Source organism: Chionomys nivalis, chromosome 9 (assembly GCF_950005125.1).
Source record: "Chionomys nivalis chromosome 9, mChiNiv1.1, whole genome shotgun sequence".
NCBI classification, from domain to species: Eukaryota; Metazoa; Chordata; class Mammalia; order Rodentia; family Cricetidae; genus Chionomys; species Chionomys nivalis.
In genome coordinates, this window is record NC_080094.1 from 50087413 (window position 1) to 50101193 (window position 13781).

Sequence of the window (13781 nt, forward strand, 5' to 3'; positions counted from 1 at the left end):
TAAGATATGAGTTAGCCAGAAATATGCTTAAGCTATTGGCCAAGCAGTATTGCAAATAATATGGTTTCTGTATGACTATTTCGGGGCTGAGTAGCCAGGAACAAACAAGCGGCCTCCTACTACACTTGTGGAAACTATGTTTTCCCATCATGCATCTGCCTCTCTGACACACTCGAAGGGTAGGTAAAAAGGAATGAACATTATCCTGGGAAAGCCCTGATCCATTCCTGGAATCCCTCAGCCATCCTACTTTAATTCATGGGTAATACTCTTCTCTGTTGAAGTTTGCCTATGAAACTGGACACCCAACACTCCGTCATGCTGTAATAAACTTCCTTCTGATTATTTACTCTGCTTCCTTTATGTGTTCTTTCTCTGATAAAGACAGGGACCAGAAATCCTGGATAAAGGTTTCACTCCAGTCTATGTTGTTAGATACTTCCCTAACCTTCACCCATTAAATAAACAGGTACATAGACAGACAGACAGACAGACAGACAGACATGCAGGCAGGCAGACAGATAGACAGATACATAGAATTCTTTTCTTACTATCAGTGTCTACAAAAGACAAATTATCCAAATTCTCATTGCTAACTAATATAATGCCATTAAAGGAAAGAAGTATTTTCATTACAAAAGGTTACCTAAGATTTTTAAGCCTTTAAAATTTTCTTCCTGTATGTGTAGAATCTAGGAATTTCTGAACTGAGGATAATAAAATACGCCTCTGCTCTGGAGTTTGCATCTGGCTTCAGAGGTGCGGATGTGTGATTGTACTGTTGGGCTAAATTAAAATTCAAAAGGGGACTCTGTCTTGTCCAAGACCAAGTATGGAATCTTATTTTTCTGTTTTTGCTCCTCCAGCATGCTTTGATTTTGAAACCAGCTTTAGGGTTTTTAGTAGCACTGTCTCATCATCATTATTAAACTAATGGCAAGCAGCATGTTCCGTCTGTGTGTGACTAGTAGTTGCTCAAGTGATGGTCGCAAACAAATGACTCAATGAATCCATTGTCTTTGACAGAATCAATTCAGTGACTCAAGCTCCTTCATTGGCAGTTTTGAATTGTTACTTGTATCGATTCAAAGTTATGGATACAATGAAGTAATATTTCACGTTTTTGAATGTGTCTTTCCCTGATTTATAAACTTGTTTAAGAATTTAATTTTTGCTTACCCACTTGACCTACTACTGTCCACTCGTCTCAATTATTTAACAGCTTAAATAGACACTTAATAAGTATGTAAATAGCAGCACCTTAACGAAATGCAGGTTTCTTCCTAAGTGTCAATTATATGCCTCGACATTCCCTTCTATCTGAATGTGTCAGTAAGACTCCAATTACACCGGTTTACAGCTGATGGAATTACGGAAGGAGAAGATCTCTCTCCTACATACTTATTAGACCTCAGTAAGTGTTCCTCTGCAATCTGGTGCTATTCAATTATCAAGTAATAACTGTCTTAATGAATCTAATTGAAATGCTTATTTCAGACTCCTATCCCAAAGAAGAGGCCTCACTTGGTGGAGTCATTCTCCTGGATTGAGCCTGGTTTGTTACCCAGAAAGAAGCGGTTTCCTGCGGCAGACAGTCACACTCTGAAAGCCTATGAAGAATTTTAAAGGCATCTGTGTTTCTGTGGTTTGTACACCATGAAAGATAAGGCCTGACTTGACCTTGCTACTCCAGGCTGTGTGATCGAGAACACCACCACCCTACATACATTTTCCCGCTCAGTCTCTACAACACCCCCTGAAAGGATTATACATTATTATCCCAACTGAAGAGATTTAGAAACTGAGTATATTCTATTTTTGCAGGACAGAAAGTTCAAATAGTTTATATGTTAATAAATGGTAGGGATCATGATTCAACCACAGGGTGGTGTTTCTCTCCCTTTGAATCTATCACAGAGTATAAAATTGTTCACAAGAGCAAATATTTGGAATGACCGTTAGTGTCTATATGATGACATTTCTGGTTCCTCAGGAAGTTCAGGCCAAACTTACACAACAAGGTGGGAACCCATGCAAGTCTCTGAGGCTGCAGGACATTGCTGTTTTGTTTTGCTTTGTTGTAAGACCGTCTTGCTTGTAAACTCATATAGACCAGGTTAGCCTCAGACCCTTGATCCTCCTACATCAGGTTCACCAAGAGATTGGGGCCAACCTAGTCTACATGAAGCGGGATTATGGAAGTCATGTGTATGTTGATCTGAATGGAACTACATGGCTTAAAAGCAACACTTAGAAAACAAAACTGCATAAACTGTGCAATACACTACTCACAAATCTCTAGCTTTTATATCATATTCTTCCTTTTTGTAATTTTGTCTGGATCTACAATTGCATAATTAAACTCCTTTACTGCCAAGTCTAGAAATCATCTGATATATAAGAAGACATCTTAAAACAGCTCACTGTGCCAATTATTTCCCTTCATTAGCAAATTTGATCTCTAGAATTTCTTGCGTGTATGCAATGCATTCTGGTTCCTCTCCCTGGTACCTTTCATGTCCTTCTCCCCTCTGCCAGCCCTGCTTCTCTCTCACGAATGTCTTTCCCATGTTCATTAGTTGTTGTTTGGTTAGTGTCCTACATACTTAATCAGGACATACTGTGTAATCCTAGGTTTGGAACCAACCATCAAGGTCTAGTGGTATCAGAACGTAATATATGGACATACAACAAAATGCTATGCTTTCCCATCTCCCAGAGAGTTAGTTAGTTACCAAAATATCAGCAGTGAAATATAGGGCCCAGTGCAGCCCTTCCTCATCCGAGGCTGACAGTTAGGGAGCCTGGCTTACACAGGACCACTGCCTGGAGACACCGCTGTTATGAATCACCGGTTGCCATTTGCCATGACCTGTAGTACTTAAAAGCTGGCGTTTAGCAGCCTTCTCTCTATCTTTCAATTTTACATTCTTTCTGTCTCCTCTTTTCATTCTCCCTTGAACTTTAAGGGGTTGGACCCACTGCCTTTGTCAGGATGAATGCTTGGCTTTCCCTTATTCTCAGCTGCTTTGCAGCCATGGGTCACCACATTCACCTCTGTTCAGGGATGCTTCTCTGATTAAAGTCGAAGATGTGAATGCTTATGGGTGTAAACCCGGATACATAGGAGCTGGAGAGGTGTCTCAGTTGTTTAGGAACATTTACTGCGCTTCCAGGGGACCCAGGTTTGATTCCCAGTACCCATATGGCAGTTATCACCGTCTAATAATTCCAATTCCAGGGGATCCAATGCTTTCTTTTGACCTCTGTGAACACCATGTATTCATATGGTATACTGACACACACACAGGCCAAACAGACACATATATTAAAAAGCAAATAAAGAAACATTTAGAAAGTGGTTTGTTGCTATGTCAATTAGCTAAGCACCACTATTAGGATCCTCTCTAGGGTCTAAGATTTTTCAGTTGTGGGGCTTGGATGGGGTTATCAGTATTAAGCATGTATTACTTCTTATAGAGAAGGCCTCTCAAATTTAATCAATAAGAGGGTGTTTGCTCCCATAATGGTTATGTTGTTACTGCACCAATGAACTCATCACACCTGGTAGGGAGTTCCCAGTTGGCTACCACCCCGCATGCTGCAGCCCCCACACCCACAGCAACTGCAGAACACATCTGATGCTATGATTGGTAGCCATGAGGAGCTTCCATCCCAGTCCCAGCTAGATTCCTCCATAGCATGCCCCCAAGATGTGCGACGTCCTCAGTAGGAGGGTTTTATCCTCTGGTCCTGGTGAGGACCTACAAGCAATGGCAGGAGAGCACATGGGCCATCCTTCCTGTGGAAGTATCTCTCTCTTGGCACTGGGGCTTTTATTCCCGTTACTCCCGGTACCAGTCTTGTTTACCTTTGTAGGGTTTGTTTGAGATAACAGTGTCTTTGGGAAATGAGTTTCATAGCATTAACTCCTGTTCTGTTTTGTAGGGTAATTTAAATACAACGGCTGTGATTTCTTCTTTGGAGACCTAGTAGAATTCTGCAGTGCATCTGTCTGCCTTATCCTGGATTGTTGTTTGTTTGCTTGCTTGCTTTTTGTTGTTTTCTTTTGGGACTTTGTTTTGAGGTAGGAGTGTTTATTATGGTTTTAGTCTCATTGATGGTTACAGGTCCATGTAAAAATTACTTATGTCATTTTGGTTTAATTTTAATAGGCCATACACACCTATAAATCCAACCCTTTCCTTACATTTTTCAACCTAGTAGAATGTAGATTTTTGCATTTTCATTGGTATCTGTTGTAATGCCTTCCTTTTCATCTCTAATTATCAATTTGGGTGCTCTCTTATCTTCTTTTGGTTAACTGATCCAAGAGTTTGCCAATCTTACTTACCTTTTCAAAGAGCCAACTCTTTGTTTTCATTGATTCTATATATTTTTGCTCTTATGGGTGTTTCATTAAATTCTGCTTTGATCTTATGGATCTTTCCCTGTCTATTACTTTTTAGTTTGTTTTGTTCTTGTTTTTCCAAGGAGCTAAGGTGCACACTTAAGTTGTCTGTAGGGATTTCTCATTTTTGTGTTTGTTTTGTTTTTGATGTAGGTATTCGGCATTACAAATTTCCTCTTATAACTGCCTCCATTGTGTTTGATAGATTTGAGTATTTTCATTTCCATTCAATTCTAGAAATTTTGTTTTTATTTTATTCGTGATGTCTGTAGTGACCCGGTTCCTATTCAGTAGTGTTCTGTTGGGCTCCACACGCCAGTGTCCTCCATAGTTTCTGTTGGCGCAGATGTCCAGCTTTATTCCATCATGGTCAGATAGAATTAAAGATGCTACTATAATTTTCCTACATTTGTTAAGGGTTTATCTGCATCCTAAAATGTGGTCTAAAATAGAAAATTCCATTTTTTAGTGTTTGGATGATGTTCTGTAGGTGTCTGTGCAGGCTAAGATATAATAATCTAGTTTTATTATTTCTGCATCTTGATATCTAGGTTTTTGAATATCATTCCTAAGAGATGCTATTTTCTCTAGTGTGTGTGTGTGTATTTTTTGGAGGCAGCAAAAAAAAAAAAAGATGGATCCTGTGTTCTATCCAATAAGTTACTCTGTGTTTTCTTATTGGGGAACTGAAATCATTAATATTCAGAGTTAATATTGAAAGTTGTGTATTAATTCTGGCTACTTTGATGACTGGGTGGCATCCCCTTAGACATCTTTTGATTAGCTGCCATGGTTTTGCTTATTTTTCCCTATAGCCTCTTAGCTATATCTACCTTCAGTCTGAAGTAATTCGCCCAGGGTCTTCTGCCTTCTGTAGAATGTGCTTAAGGGTCAGACATTTCTTTAATTTGTTTAAATGAATTTAAAAAGGAATTTTCTCTTCATATGTAAATGCATTTTATTCATATCAAATCTGGTTCTTACTCCCACCTCCAACTTTGGGGTTTCCATGTCATACCTTTTTCCCACTTTCATGTTCTATCTATCTGTCTGTCTGTCTATCTTTCTATATACAAATACACACATACAAATATATACATATGAAAACACATATAATGTACTGAGCCTAGTTACAGTTACCCACATGTACACAGTTATAAGACTGTTAACTATAGCATGAGCAACCCACAAAGTTCCCCAGTCTGGAAGAAAACTGGCTTTCTCTCCCCCATCAACTGCCTGTGGCCTCGGAAGGCAGAGCTCCACCATCCCTGCTGGAAGACTGACTAGATTGATGCTTCGCTTGTCTTATGCAGCACCCACAGCTGTAGAGAGTTCACGAGTGCAGCTTCTGAGTTCATGAGTCCAGAAGATACCATTGTTCAACCGTCCTTCCTGACCTCTGGCTCTTAACGGTCTTTGCACTTCCTCCTCCACAGTATTCCCTGAGTCCCGCAGGAAGAAGAAGTGATAAAGATGTCCTAGCAGGAGGAGCACTCTGCGGTCCATCATTCTTTGCACTTTGATCGTCTGTGGTTTTCTGTGTTAGTGACCATTCCCTGCCAAAAGAACCTTCTTTAATGAGGGCTGTGAGCTGGGCTAATCTGTGTTTTAACTAAATATGCATTTACAAGATAGACACTATATCAATTTAGCAAAAAGATAATACTAGGAACTCTTCCAGGGTCTATGACCTCTGTAGACATGGATTCTTGGCCTGGCTTATAATACTAGACATGAGCTCCCTCCTATTGACCTAGCCTTAAATCCACTCAGATCACTGCTGATGATGTCGCAAGACATTAATACCACTATGGCACAAATGCTCTTGCCTTACCAGGCAGGTTGTTAGTGTGTAGTGTGGTTCACAGATGAGGAAGAACTCTATCATCTATCTATCTATCTATCTATCTATCTATCTATCTATCTATCTATCTATCTATCTATCATCTGTCCGTCTGTCCATCTATCCATCTCTCAATCCATCTTCTCAGCCTGTCTGACACCTTTTGGAATATGAACAATAACCATCAGGGAGGAGATTTCTAGTTTAGTATTAACTTGATTTTTCCAAGTCCTATAACTATGTGGCATGGTGTTTTCATTAATAGGGTCTCACCATCAAGTACTTGTGGGTAACCAAGTAAAACGGCAATAATTTGTACTATTTGCTGAGGTCTTTTGGGCCACTCAGTCCTACCCCTGGGACTGGACGTTTTGTTGACTGGTCTATGGTTTCTGAGTTGAGCATTAAGCCTTCATATGGAAATATACACACACATATATATAATATTCAGTATTCTTTAAAGGACTGGTTTAGTGGCTATGAATTCCTTTAGCTTGTTTACAACATAGAACTTTTTTCTTTCTCCTTCAACTATAGCAGATTGTTATGTTGGATAAATAATTAGCCTGGACTGGCATCTATAGTCTTTTAAGACATAAGGCACATTACCCAAGCCCTTCTGGCTTTTAAAGTTTCCATGGTCTTCACGTATGACCTTTGACTTTTCTCTTATAGCTTGCAACATGCTTTCTTTGTTGTGTAATTTTAGTGTTTTAACTATAATATAATGTGGGGGGTTTCTTTCTGGCCCTGTCTCTTTGGTGTTCTGCGTAGCTATTTTACCTGAATGGGCATCTCCTTCCATAGTTTTAGAAATTTTTCTTCATATATTCTATTGAAGAATTGGCCTGTGCCTTTAACTAGTAATTCTTCACTTTCTCCTTATTAGCAGTTTGGTCTTTTTATGTTGTCTCAAAGTTCCCTCCAATTCCATTCGTGAGTTTTCACTTTTTTTGATTCAGTGGTCCAATTTCTCAAACCCTGATATTCTGTCTTATATGTGATCCATTCTATTGTTAAAATTTTGACTGAGTTTTTTGTTCCAGTTGGGTTGTTGAACTTATTATTGCTGTCTTCATTTCAGCTTAGATTTTCTTCAGTACTTCAAGTTCTTGGTTGAAGTTGCTTTTCATATCCTGAATTCTGTTTATTGTTCTTCTAGTCTTTTTTTATGTTTCTTGACCCTCCATCAGGAGTTTAGCAATGTCCCCATTAAGTTCATTCAGGAGTTGATCCACTTCCTTGAGTTCTTTGAATGTGTTTATAACTGCTCATTTAACTTTGTGTCCTGAAATCCATCTGGGTTGTTCTTGTCAAGGAACATTGTTATAGGATTCATTATCTTTGTGAAGGACAAAACTCTCTTGGCTTTTCATATTGCATCTGTTTATGTGTTGGGACCTGGACATCTGGACTTACGTTCTTGGGTGTTTATTTTGTATGAGTTTGTAGTCCCATCTGGGTTTAGTGGAGGTTTGGTTCTATTTTTGTTATTGTTTGTTTGCATTTTATGCTTTCCTATTTTAGTTGATTTTGTAACTGGGAGGAAAAGCTTCATGTTCAGTCTTTCAGATACTTGGTATGGACTTGTGAATGGGGAGGCTGGGATGATTCCAGTCTGGTGGCTACCAGAGGATCACACCAAGGCCCATCATGTGTGACTTAGTCTTGTTTTTGTTCATTTGTTTATTTTGGAATGGTTTTATTTCCTCTTGATTTATAAAATATAGACTAGTGGGTATAATATTGCCATCGATAGCTATAATGTTTTTTAGTTTGGAACACGTTTCTTAGCCCTCAGCTTTGAAAGTTCCTATCTAGTAGTCAGTCATTATTCTAATGGACCTGCCTTTATCTATGACTTGGACCTTCTCTTCTTGCCTATTTCAGCATCCTTTCTATGTTTTTTGGTTTTTGTCTTTTAACTTTGTGCCATGAGGCATTTCTTTTATGGTCCTGTCTATTTGATGCTCTATAGAACAAATCTCTTTTGTGAGATTTTGGGGGTTTTCTCTTATGATTTTATTGAAAACAATTACAATGTCTTTGTCCTGGAATTCTTCTCTTGCAATGTTACAGTTTGTATATTTCAGTTTCCATTGGAACCAAAAAGATCTTCTGTGTTTAACTTATGCATTTAAAAATGATTGTTCTCTTTGAGCATATGACCCAGTTCCTCTGTGTCATCTTTTAGTCCTGATCCTCTGACTTCCATATGGTACATTCTGCCAGCAAAGCTGCCCACTGAATGTTCTATTTGGCTAATTGAATTTTCCTTTTCCAGCTTCATTCAACTTAGACTTTCTTCAATATTTCTATTTCTTTATTGAATTATTTTTTCATGTCCTGAATTCACTTTCTTATTTCTTATTTTATTTGGCTGTTTGTTTTTCTCTCAAGCTTCAATCAATTTTTTCCTGTTCTCTCTCAGCTCAGTTGGGTGTCTGTGAAATCTTTAAATATGTTTGCCATTGCCGCCTTGGCTTTTGCTGCAAGCGTTCATTGTTCACTTTTTCTTTTTAGTTTGTGGGCTGAGATCCTGACCTCACACGTTAGGCAAGTGCCTTACAGGGAGCTGTGTGCCCAGCTGGGTTTTAAATTTTGTTGCTTTCCTCACCGTGGAATCTCAGGTAAAGTGGATAACTTAAGTTCGGTGTACTCTCACTGGCTTTGGTAGGTGTTCTCATAGGCTCAGCTGTAGATGCCCAATATAGGCCCACATGATGAATGAACCATTGGGTTGGCAGGAGTGTCTCCATTCAATGCACTCCAGTTCCCAGGGAGTGTGCTCTTCTCTCCCACAGGCCTAGCTCCACTACGAGGGGAAGTAATACTGTGACCGCTTTCCCCACGCCACGTTGTATTTTCTTCAATCATGACAACAGCCTCCATTACTATACTAGGACAAAGAGGAGAGTTCGGCTCTCAGATTCGAGTCCCCGAGAGAACTATAGGCTGGTGCAGGGTACCCTGTTGACAGTGCAGTTGTGGGATATGTCCACGTGGAAAGGAGCCCTTTCTCTACACCATGGCTAACAGTACAGACATGACAGCATGTGATATTTGCGTCCTCTAGACGCTTATGACACTTCCTGCCACTTTTCCTGAGCTTCTGTCTCTTTGGTCAGCGGGACATTCCTGCTTCTCCATTTCTTAGCAAGGCTGGAGGTTTTCTTCATTTTCAACTTACCCACCATTTTCTTAAAATAATCTGTACCACTGTGCTCTAAACCCAGATTGCAAGTGTTCCCATAGGACTGCTGGGGCTCCCCCTTGGGCTCTTATAGTGAGAGACTTGTGTTAATCTCTTTCTAGTCTCCAGTCATTAGTATACCGTATATGGTCTATAAAAGGCCCCATGATACACGCCTGCTTGATGAAATGAAGGTTTTCATTAAACAGACAATCCTGTCTTGTAAGCATGATGTACAGACACCTGTGAGAGAAATGAGCTCTCATCACTGAGGTCGGGTTGGGAAGGGCCTAGCATGCAAGACCCAAGAGCCTGGGTTTTGTGATTACTTACTGGTTTTGCGGTGGAAAGAACGAAAAGATTTTTTTTTTAATCAGAGGGTGATTTCATGATTAAGGATGATTTAGAAAGCCATTTCATTGGTTGTATAGAAGATTGCTGCAGCAGTACATTTAATGCATGTCTGAGTTTTTGTTTTGTTGCAAAATTGACAATGGAAACTTTTACTGAGAATAAAAGGTTTTGGAACTCAAGTCCAGGTGCCGCTGTCTTCATTCTACTGCTCACTGGTGGGGATAAATGCACCTTACCCACCCGCCATAGGCTAATGCAGGGCAGAGTTTCAGAAGACAGTGTGTCCCCATGAGACCAGTACACAGCCGCCTGTTCTATTATTTATAATTTCCATAAAGAATAGAGTTATGAGGAGCATCCAGATTCTTAATGACCGTGCAAGGGAAGGTACTCCCGTTTCTCTCTGCTAACATCCTTCTGGAAAACAGAATGCTCTGGGCTTCAACAGTCTTCAAAGTGACATCAAAATTGCATGATTTTTTAGCCAGGTACGATATGAAAAACTCAGTTTGAAGAAGATTGTGGGTTTACATCTACCTTGTGAGTGGCTAGTAGTGATTTTCACACCTTCATGTACCCTTTGGCCAAAGCACTTAGGATTTTCCCATCCAAACTACTCGTTCATCAGAGTCTTGTGAAGAACACTTCAAATTACTAACGTCTGGGTGCGGAGTAGAGATAATGATTTATTTTATTTATTTGTTCTGGGATCTGGCCCAGACACTGGCATTTTTAGAAGTTTCCCAAGTGATTTTAATATCTAACCAGGTTTGAAAAATCATTAAAATAATATTAACGAATATACAGATAGCTAGCTACACAGCAGACATGGGAGAGTTTCACACTGTCTGTTCCTATTAGTCCATCCACTGTAAGCACTCTCTTACTTAGGGTGCTCTCAGCTGGAAGAAAGATTTTGATAAATGGTGGAATAAGAAAGGCATTATTCTTTTCATTCATAGAAACTGTAGACATGAGGGTCTTCTGAGTTAATTAGTTTATCAATTGTATATAGCTGACAAAGTCTGGAAGACTTTGCATGTCTTTGATATATATGTATATATATGATATATATCCCTACATATATTATACTATATATATGTGTATATATATGGAGAGAGCAAATATGTATGTGCATTAGGAAAAGATAACTTATTTGCAAAGATACTCATTAAAACAAAGAGAACTTGTCTATTTTTCCCTTTTTGCTGATAGTTTAGAATACGTGTGTGTGTGTGTGTGTGTGTGTGTGTGTGTGTGTGTAAAGAGAGAGAGGGGGAGGGAGAAGGAGGGATAAAGAGAGAGGAGAGAAAGAATATGACAGAGCTCATCCCTCAAATTCTAATTCCTTGCTGGCTATATAAACTAAGAATCCCAGAAATGTCTCTGCAGGAGGGAAAGGAGGGAGAGGAGGAGGAGAATGATATTGTCTTTCTGGGAAGGTCTTACAAAGTGTAGGAAATTGCATCTTTAAAAGTAGGAAGGAAATTTGGCAAAGGGGCGTGGCTCTTCTGACATCCTTAACTGGCATGCTGAGAGGATTAAGCTGCTAATTACTTTGTATTTTCTCAAGTTCTCATTACCATAATCACCTCATTGTCTTCAAAGCTACCTGCTGTCCTTCAGCTGCCTTGAATCAGGGAAGAAAAGACAAAGGGGAACAGAGAAATCTAAATCATAGCCCTTCCAGTCTGGGAGCTGGATGAGGCCTGCACAGCGTCTTCCTCCTTTGTGAAGAAACCCCTCAGCTCTCCCCGAGTACCCACTTTCTTATTTTTAGAGACAGTCTGGATGGCCATCCTGGGACTTACTTTGTAGGCCAATATTGAATTGCAGTTATCCTCCTGCCTCTCCTGGGTTGGGATTACAGGTTACAGAGGTGAGCCAGTGCCCAGCTCACAAAGTCTTTTTCTGCCTTTTGGTAACTTGACATATTCAGAGTCCGCACATCTCCAGTTGACAGAGACACTCTGTTTAGATGCTTTAGCAACCAGATGGCATTGAACTTGAGCACTGCTCTGTCCTTTCCCTTGTTACCACATCCAATCTTCGGGGAATTTATTTTTGGTGGAGAGAAAATTCAACCTTTTCTTGAGACCAATTAACTAAGCAAAATCAGATTTCTCCAGAATGTCTGTTTTTCTTTTATAAATCAAACTTAGAATAAGAACTCGCAAAAAATTAAAAACACATATGATATGGGATGACCTGCTGTATGGTATGGATATGTACTACTTTAGCTTATGGCAGAGCAGAGTGTAGCTAGGTGGGAAAGTCGAACTGAGTACAGGGAGAAAGAAGGCAGAGTCAGGAGATGCCAGGATCCCCCAGGGAAGAAAGATGTGAGTTAACAAACTACTAGTCTCATGGTAAAATATAGAATAATAGAAATTGGTTAATTTAAGTTGTAAGAGCTGGTTAATAATAAGCCTGAGCTAATGGAACAAACAATTTGCAATAAAATATTAAGCTTCAGAGAGGTATTCAGGAACTGGTGGGTAGGAGAGAAATGTCCAGTTACATATATATTTCAAAGAAGCACTTTTTAAAAAGTATTCCCATTTTAATGATTATAACCAGTTTCAGTATTTTTGCATGTTTCTTTCTAGACACACACACACACACACACGACGTATAAAATAAATTTGAGTTCTATTACATTCTTTGGTTTTAGTATTCTCCCATTTTCATTCATTCGTAATCCATGCTCATCTAAGTTAAGCAAACATTGTGGTCTCTTTAGAGGTGTGCTCTATAAGTAATCAGAAATAACGAACATTTACTACATCCTAGAACTATGATGGGATAACTCAAGAGTAGTCTTAACCTGTGCGGCTGGAAGAAGCTGCTGTCAATTCATTTGGCATCTTAGTTGTATGGACCTTCCCAGTACATACTGACCAACCAAAGCCCAGTTTACTGGACCCAGTGAATGCCAAGTCTCTCAACCTGAGATGTCATGGACTTCAGGGCCTCACTATGCCCAAATGCTAGGTAATACTCGACAGTTGTCAATTTGCAGGAATATCCCAGGAGCACCACATTCTCTTTCCAGCTTCCTAAAGCTGTCCCATGGTTAGCTCTTCAGAGAGAGGCTGAAGAACACGCTAATCCTCTTATTTGGGAAACTGATTTGCAAATGCTAAGATGCTGTATGTTTTTGTCTTTCCTCTTCCACTCTGGGGCATATGCTTCTCCAATGCTCATTAACATTAGAAGGTCCAACTCTCTGGTCAGGCCTTGCCACCTAACTGTGAGTGTGATTCTTGGGCAGTCATCGTATCTGTTTCCTGCCTCCCAGAAAGGCTTGTCAGTCCAAATGAACAGAAAACCATTTTCAGCTACCAATATGCAACTTCAGTTCAGTATGAAAAACCAACCAACCAACTAACCAACCAGCCAAACAAACAAACACTTTCCAAATAAGAAATCAATACTCCCACCTCCAGAGACTCTGTGGCACTTCATGGTGTAAATCCTCTTTGTTTGTGTTCCACCGACCCAAAGCAAACTCAGCGCGTGGGTTTTCTTTTCTAGTGCTTGATGTGGAATGTTTATTACAGTGGCCACATGTGTGAGTGGGTTCAGTGACTGTCTCACTTCTCAGTGGCAGGCTGGCATGTAACCCTGAACACGGTGACCATTCTACCTCTGTGGCTTCTCCTCTCTGCGTGAAGTACTGGAGAGGGAGCATCCTTCCAGACCCGTAGACCCTTTTCAACCTGATATGGAAGGTGTGAGCTTGTGCCCTGGGAATGAGCCCGGATTTATAAACTCACTACCCTTTATACCTCCATAGCTGTCAGAGCCCCACTGAATTTAATGCCTATACATTGAAAATGGGAATACTAAATCTTACTCCTAAGAAACTGTTGAGGATTAACTGGACAGGGATCCAAAGCCCCCGGAAATAATGTATACATGTGACGGCACTGTATTTTATATTTCCCTTCACTATCCAAACCCAGAATAAAGAG